The sequence below is a fragment of the Orycteropus afer genome, unplaced genomic scaffold, assembly GCF_000298275.1.
Source record: "Orycteropus afer afer isolate SDZICR_OR568_19922 unplaced genomic scaffold, OryAfe1.0 scaffold00141, whole genome shotgun sequence".
Taxonomy (NCBI): domain Eukaryota; kingdom Metazoa; phylum Chordata; class Mammalia; order Tubulidentata; family Orycteropodidae; genus Orycteropus; species Orycteropus afer.
The window spans coordinates 5,579,459-5,585,665 of record NW_006921728.1 but is presented as its reverse complement, the minus strand read 5'-3'; the positions used below and the strand labels follow the sequence as shown (position 1 = coordinate 5,585,665).

At 43.6% G+C, this 6,207-nt stretch overlaps 1 pseudogene; it reads left to right on the top strand.

Annotated features, from left to right (window-relative positions):
- The first annotated feature begins 2,785 nt into the window (after positions 1–2,785).
- On the top strand, positions 2,786–5,996 carry LOC103201076 (annotated as a pseudogene).
- The last annotated feature ends 211 nt before the right edge of the window (positions 5,997–6,207 follow it).

The following is a 6,207-nucleotide window of genomic DNA, read 5'->3' as shown; positions in this document are numbered from 1 at the left end:
CTAAGGTCTTCAAAGCTTGCAAGCGGCCATCCAAGGCCCAATTGGTCTGCATTCACCTGGAGCAACAGAGGAAGGAAGAGAGTCAGGAATAGGAGGAGGAAACTGAATGTGTGATGAATTGCCTCTATGACCAGCTTCCCCTTTTGTCTTGAAAACAGAAGAAATGGGTGGTGTCCAGCTATGATTATTAAAAAGTTTGATCAAAGACTTGATAGAAGAATCCTGATCAAAGTGGGGAAATGCAGAACAGATTTTAAATTTCTCATGGAACCTATACTTTCTGGAGCCATGGATGCTGGAGGAACCCCTGAAGCTGTTGCCCTGAAATAATAATCTTTAAAACTTAGACCAAAATATCCCCTAATATCTAATTAAAACCAAACAACACTGTAGCTTAACCAGTAAAGAATGTCTGCGTTGAGCATTGTGCTCTTTTAGGATCTATATGGAACCTAGCTGACAATAGCAACTTGGAAGATTAGAAAGGAAACTTAGGGGACAGTGAGTTTATGTTAATGGGGGAGGAACAAGTCAGAAAAGGAGATGAACATGGTTGCCCAACTCCAAGGATGTTATTAATGTCACTGAATTGAAAGTGTATAAGTTGTTTGATCATGTTGTCAGAAGGGACCATTCCCTGGAGAAGGATATCATGCTTGGTAAAGTGGAGGGTCAGGGGAAAAGCATGAGGCCTTGGACAAGATGGATTGACACAGTGGCTCTGGTATAGCAAAGATTGTGAGGCTGGTACAGGACCAGGGAGTATTTTGTTCTGTTGTACGTAGGGTCAGAGCCGACTATGAGTTGGAGCCGACTCGACGGCACCAAACAACAATGATAACAAGTTGTTGAGTTGATGTATGTTCTGCTGTGTATATTCGCAACAACAACAAAAGTCTAGCAATGTCTGGTGCTACTAGAAACAGAGAGACAAGAAAGATCTTCCCCTAGAGCCTTTGGAGAGAACATGGCTCTGCTGACACCTGAATTTGTACTATTAACCTCCAGGACTGTGAGATAGTAAATTTCTCTTCTTCTCAAACTACTGTCTAGTTTGTAGTGCTTTGATACAGCAATAGTAGGAAACCAACAATATTACCCAACAATATTCTCCTAGGCTTGCCCTTTGTGAGTTGGATGCCCATCTCTGTTAAGGTGGACATATTCTCTGTGGGAGCTCTGGTACTATAGTGCCTAAGGCACTTGACTGCTAACCAGAAGGCTGGCAGTTCATACCCACCAGCCACTCTTCAGAAGGAAGGTTGGGCAATCTACTTCCATAGTGATACCGCCTCAGAAACTCAAGGAGGGGTCACTATGAGTCGGGTTCGACTCGACAGCAGTGTGTTTGGTTTTTGGGTTTGTCTTCTCTGTGCTTCCCTCTCCCTCTGTGACCACTTTCCATTTCTTGATGCATACATGAGGGTCTTGCAGGCTCGCTCCAGTCTGAGAACTCTCTAACAAGGTCTTCTTTCTCTTTCGTCATCCCCTTGGCTGCTCTGTCTGCCTGCCCTGTCCATGCCTTTCGTGTGTCCCCTGCTGCCACTAGCTGCAGGCCCATGGGGCTGGTGTCACATTGTACGGCCTTCAGAAATTTACTGCAACCCTCCACACTCCCTTGTAAGTGATGATGTGAACATTTCTGTCAGAATCTGGTAACACTCTAAAATTGCTAGGATTTAGATTAATGTTGATGCTTTTGGTGACAGTCTAAATACAGATAAGCTGACAGGGTTCAGCTAATGTCAGCATTGAGGGGCTTGAACTTTCCAAGTTGATGACAATCGCTTTAGAGCTCACTTACTGCTAGGAGGAAACTTCATCTCTCCTGGAAAACAGGTATATTCTTTTTCAGATAATAAGAACTACGTAGGAATTAGGTTATTGTTGTTTTTACCTTTTAAGGACCTCTGGTGGCTTAGGGATTAAGGACTTGACTCCAAACAGAAAGGTTGGCAGTTCAAATGCACAGCCTTTCCATGGGAGAAAGATGTGGCAGTCTGTTTCCATAAAGATCATAGCCTCAGAAACCCTATGGGGGCAGTTCTGCTCTGTCCTGTGGGTTACTATGAGTCAGAATTGACTGCCCAGCAATGTTTTTTTTTCTTATTATTTTTTCCCTCGTCTTTGTTGCCAGGATGCTTTTAACTAAAGAGCATGCACCACTGTAACAATGGTACTTCACTGATATTTTCCTCCTTACTCACTTCCTCTTGCTCCACTCCTACCCTGGTTGCTACTGGTGCCCTTTCCTCGCCCTCTGCCAGCAGCTCCAGAAGCAGCAACTGTGACAAGGACAACAGGAAGCGGGCTCCCATAAGGGTTTAATGCGGTGCTCACACAATGTCCAAATCATGTAATGTCCTCTTTTACAGAATGTATCGTGGACGTTAAGCACTGTATCCTATACTTCTGCAAAGTATGTTCAGAAAGTGTTCTGTTTACTTTTCCTCTTGACGAACCAAAAAATATCCCAATTTTTTGTAATAAATAACCTTTTTCTTTTCCACTTTCTATGTCAGGTAATCATTTGTGTCTGAAGTGTTTAGTAGAATTGTGCTTAGTCAGAATTCATGGGAAAAACAGAAACCCCATGGATGCACACACACGCTTACATGCATATACACCCAGATACTCAGGCGATCATTTTCTTTACTACTAGCATCCTTTCACTGTGAACAAGGTAGGACAATGGCCTAGATAAAATGCCATTTCACTGAGGAGCATTGAGTGTAGCCCCAGGTGTGGCTGTCAAGTTCACCCTGCTGAGCTGCGGCTTGGCAACATGCCCCAACAGCAGCAGCATCGGATTTTAGAGTAAAATTACCCAGGTGGCAGAACTGGCATCATGTCTGGGGGAGGATGGAATATGCCCCAGGAGACTACCTTTGTTATTTCTTTACCCTGACTCAGATGTCCGAGAGCCTTGTCCACTGCCCCACAAGGCCAAGACACATCACCTCACCAGGACTCAGGTGGGAGAAATGGGATCCTTGATGGCTTTGTCTCCCTCAACAAGGAAACTAGGCCAAGAAGTTGGAGGCTGTCTTTATAACAGGAAAGGTGCTGCGTGCTCTAGGTGGTGGTGTCATCTTCTTAGTAATTACTGTCGACTGTTTAGCACTTCTCTCCACCTGCCTTCACTTCTATCCAAAAAAGCAGAAGTGAGGAAATCAAAAAGCTCATTTCTTGAATCTAGTGTGTTCTTGGCCACTCCTCAGAAGGAACGTTGGGCAATCTATTTCCGTAGTGACACTGCCTCGGAAACCCAAGGAGGGGTCGCTCTGAGTTGGGTCCGACTCGACAGCACATAGCACAACAATAACAGTGTGTTCTTGGTGGTTTTACAAGACAACTGAATGAAATAGTACTTTTCTTGCCCTTAGAAACATTGCCACATGCCCATGCAAATAAATGTGCATTCCTCTCTCCTCAGATTGAATTATTGCTATTGTTCTTTCTTGAAATTTATGAATTCCTTTTTCTGTTATTTCAAGTATACTGTTAAGCCCATCTAGTGGTGCCCCATCCCAATGTTCTATTTTTGAATTTGGTTCTTTTTTATAGTGTCTGTTTCTGTTTCTGTGGAGACTTCCTATCTGTTAATTCATTATGAGTCTATTTTTTTTTATGAGTCTATTTTCTTGCACATCATTGAACATAGTCTTACTTGCAGCTTTGAAAATCCTCATCTGCTAATTCTAACATGTTGGTTATATTGGGATCAGTCTTCAGATTGTTTTTTCTCTTGCGTATGGATACCATTTCCCGTTTCTTTATATCTAGTCATTTTTGTTGTAATCTGGACATTGTGAACAACGTTTTGCATAGGCTATGTTATGGTTTCTCTGAAGAGATTTAAATTTCTGTTTTAGCAAACTATTCTCTCAGCTGAACTCAGATTTTAAAATCAATCTTAGCAGTGGTGAGCCGCAGCTGAAATTTCTGTCTAATTCTTTTAATTGTATCTAATTATTAACTAGGCTGTTTGGAGTCTGCCTCATGCAAGCATCATACAGGGTCAGCAAGAGATTTATAATTTATATTCTAAATTTGGGGATCCTCCTGTGTGGGCCTCTACTTTCCATATTTTTTTTCCTTTTACTCTGTGACAATAGTCCTGAGTTTTATCCTTTGACTTCCCAAGCCAGTAATAAAGCAAATTTGTATCTGAGCTTTAACTTCCCTGGGAAGTGCTAATTGGGGTTTACCCTCAGGTGAGAAGCTGAGAAAACAGGAAACTCATCCAGTGTAGGTCGCTTCTTCCAAGGATGACTGCCATCCAATTTCTGCTTACTTTTGGTCACTTTATATAGTTATTTTTAGATAATTAAAAAAAATGTCCAGCGTGTATAGTTGTTACCTTTAGAAGATTTGGTCTGATACAGTTTACTCTGGTATTACCCTGTCGGTTGTCTTTTGACTTTGTTTATGGTGTTTCATGACATGCAATCATTTTTTATGTTTATAAAGTCAAATTTATTTTTATTGCTAGTGGATTTTGTGTCACAGTTAGAAAACTTTTCTTCATACCCAGGTTAAATAGGAATTCACTATGTTTTCTTCTAGTGTTTATATGGTTTTCTTTTTTAAAATTCAAAATGTTATTTCCCTAATGCATTTGGAGTTTATTCATGTATAAAAGTGAGGTATGGATCTAATTTTATCTAGTAACAATGGCTAATCTGCTGTAGCTGGTGAGAGACGCATGAGCTAGAGGAACCGCTCTCTGCTTTCTAGGACCTGGTAGCTGAGTCCCAGAAGATGATAACAGCTGGACAGTCAGGACTTGTTTCCACTGTGACCCGGCTGAAAACAACCCAGGGCTAAGCCTCTTTGGTGCAGCACAGAAGCTGGTGGAGGTCGGTGACCCTCATTACACCAAGCAGAGTCCTCATCTACCATGTATTCATCCAACTCTCAAAATTTCTAATGAGTGCCTACTATGTGCCACTTTAGGAGCTCTGGTAGTGCAGTGCCTAAGGCACTTGACTGCTACCCAGAAGGCTGGTGGTTCAAACCCCCCAGCCACTCCTCGGAAGGAAGGTTGGGCAGTGTACCTCCGTAGTGGGAAACCCAAGGAGGGGTATGAGTAGGGTCCGACTGGAGGGCACATAACAACAACAACATGTGCCACTTTGTGTTGGAGCACCGAGAACACAAAGAGGACAAGCCAGACCATGATCCCCTGGAGATTATGCTCTGATTGGAGGGTAGATGTGGAGGGAGGAGAGACGGGCAAGGATCACTGAGATGCAAGGGGACACATTCTGTAATAGAGGAAGATGCAGGGACACCCTCTCCACAATCACTGGCCGAGTACCCAGAACACATACGGGCAGAACGAAGGGGCCTGGATGAGAACCCCGTGGCTAAGGACCAGCGCATTTATGTGACCAATTATCACTAAGGCAACACCCTGGTGGAGTTCTGGAACCTGGAAAACTTCGAACAAGGCCACTGGTACAATTCCTACAAGCTCTCATACAGCTGCACTGGCACAGGGCATGTGGTGTACATGACCTGAAGCAGCTCTATGTTGCTGCCTGGGTCACGCTCCGTGACGTGGCCTATGAAGAGGCCACCCCCTGGAGGGGACAGGGCCACTCCAATGTGGACTTGGCTGTGGGTGAGAATGGCCTATGGCTCATCTACCCAGCCTTGGATGATGAGGACTGCAGCCGGGAGGTCATTATCCTGAGCAAGCAAAAGGAGACCACGTGGCGCTCGGGGCTCCGGTGGAACTTCTGAGGCAACTGCTTTGACTACAGGGTGCTCTATGCCCTGGACAGCTACAACCAGCGGAACGCCAACATCTTCTACGCCACATGCAGATTATCCCCAGGCTGCTGTTTGAAAACAAATATTCCAGCCCTACCCAAATAGACTACAACCCCACGGACCACCAGCTCTATGCCTGGACAGTGGTCACTAGGTCATCTGCTAGGTCCACTTTGCCTACTGACATTTCTGTCCTGCATGAGCAGAAGCTATAGTGGGGCCACTAGCACCTTGTATTATGTGTGTGTGTATGTAAGTGGGTATGTGTTGTTTAATATATACATGTATATCTTATTTAGTATAATATTACAAATGATAAAATGACAAATTGGGTCTATTTTATTTTTTAACATGGACTGTAGATCAATCCGTATGTCTCATCTTCCCCAGCTTATGTTTTTGTGCAAATGGACTTCTCCTTTTGAT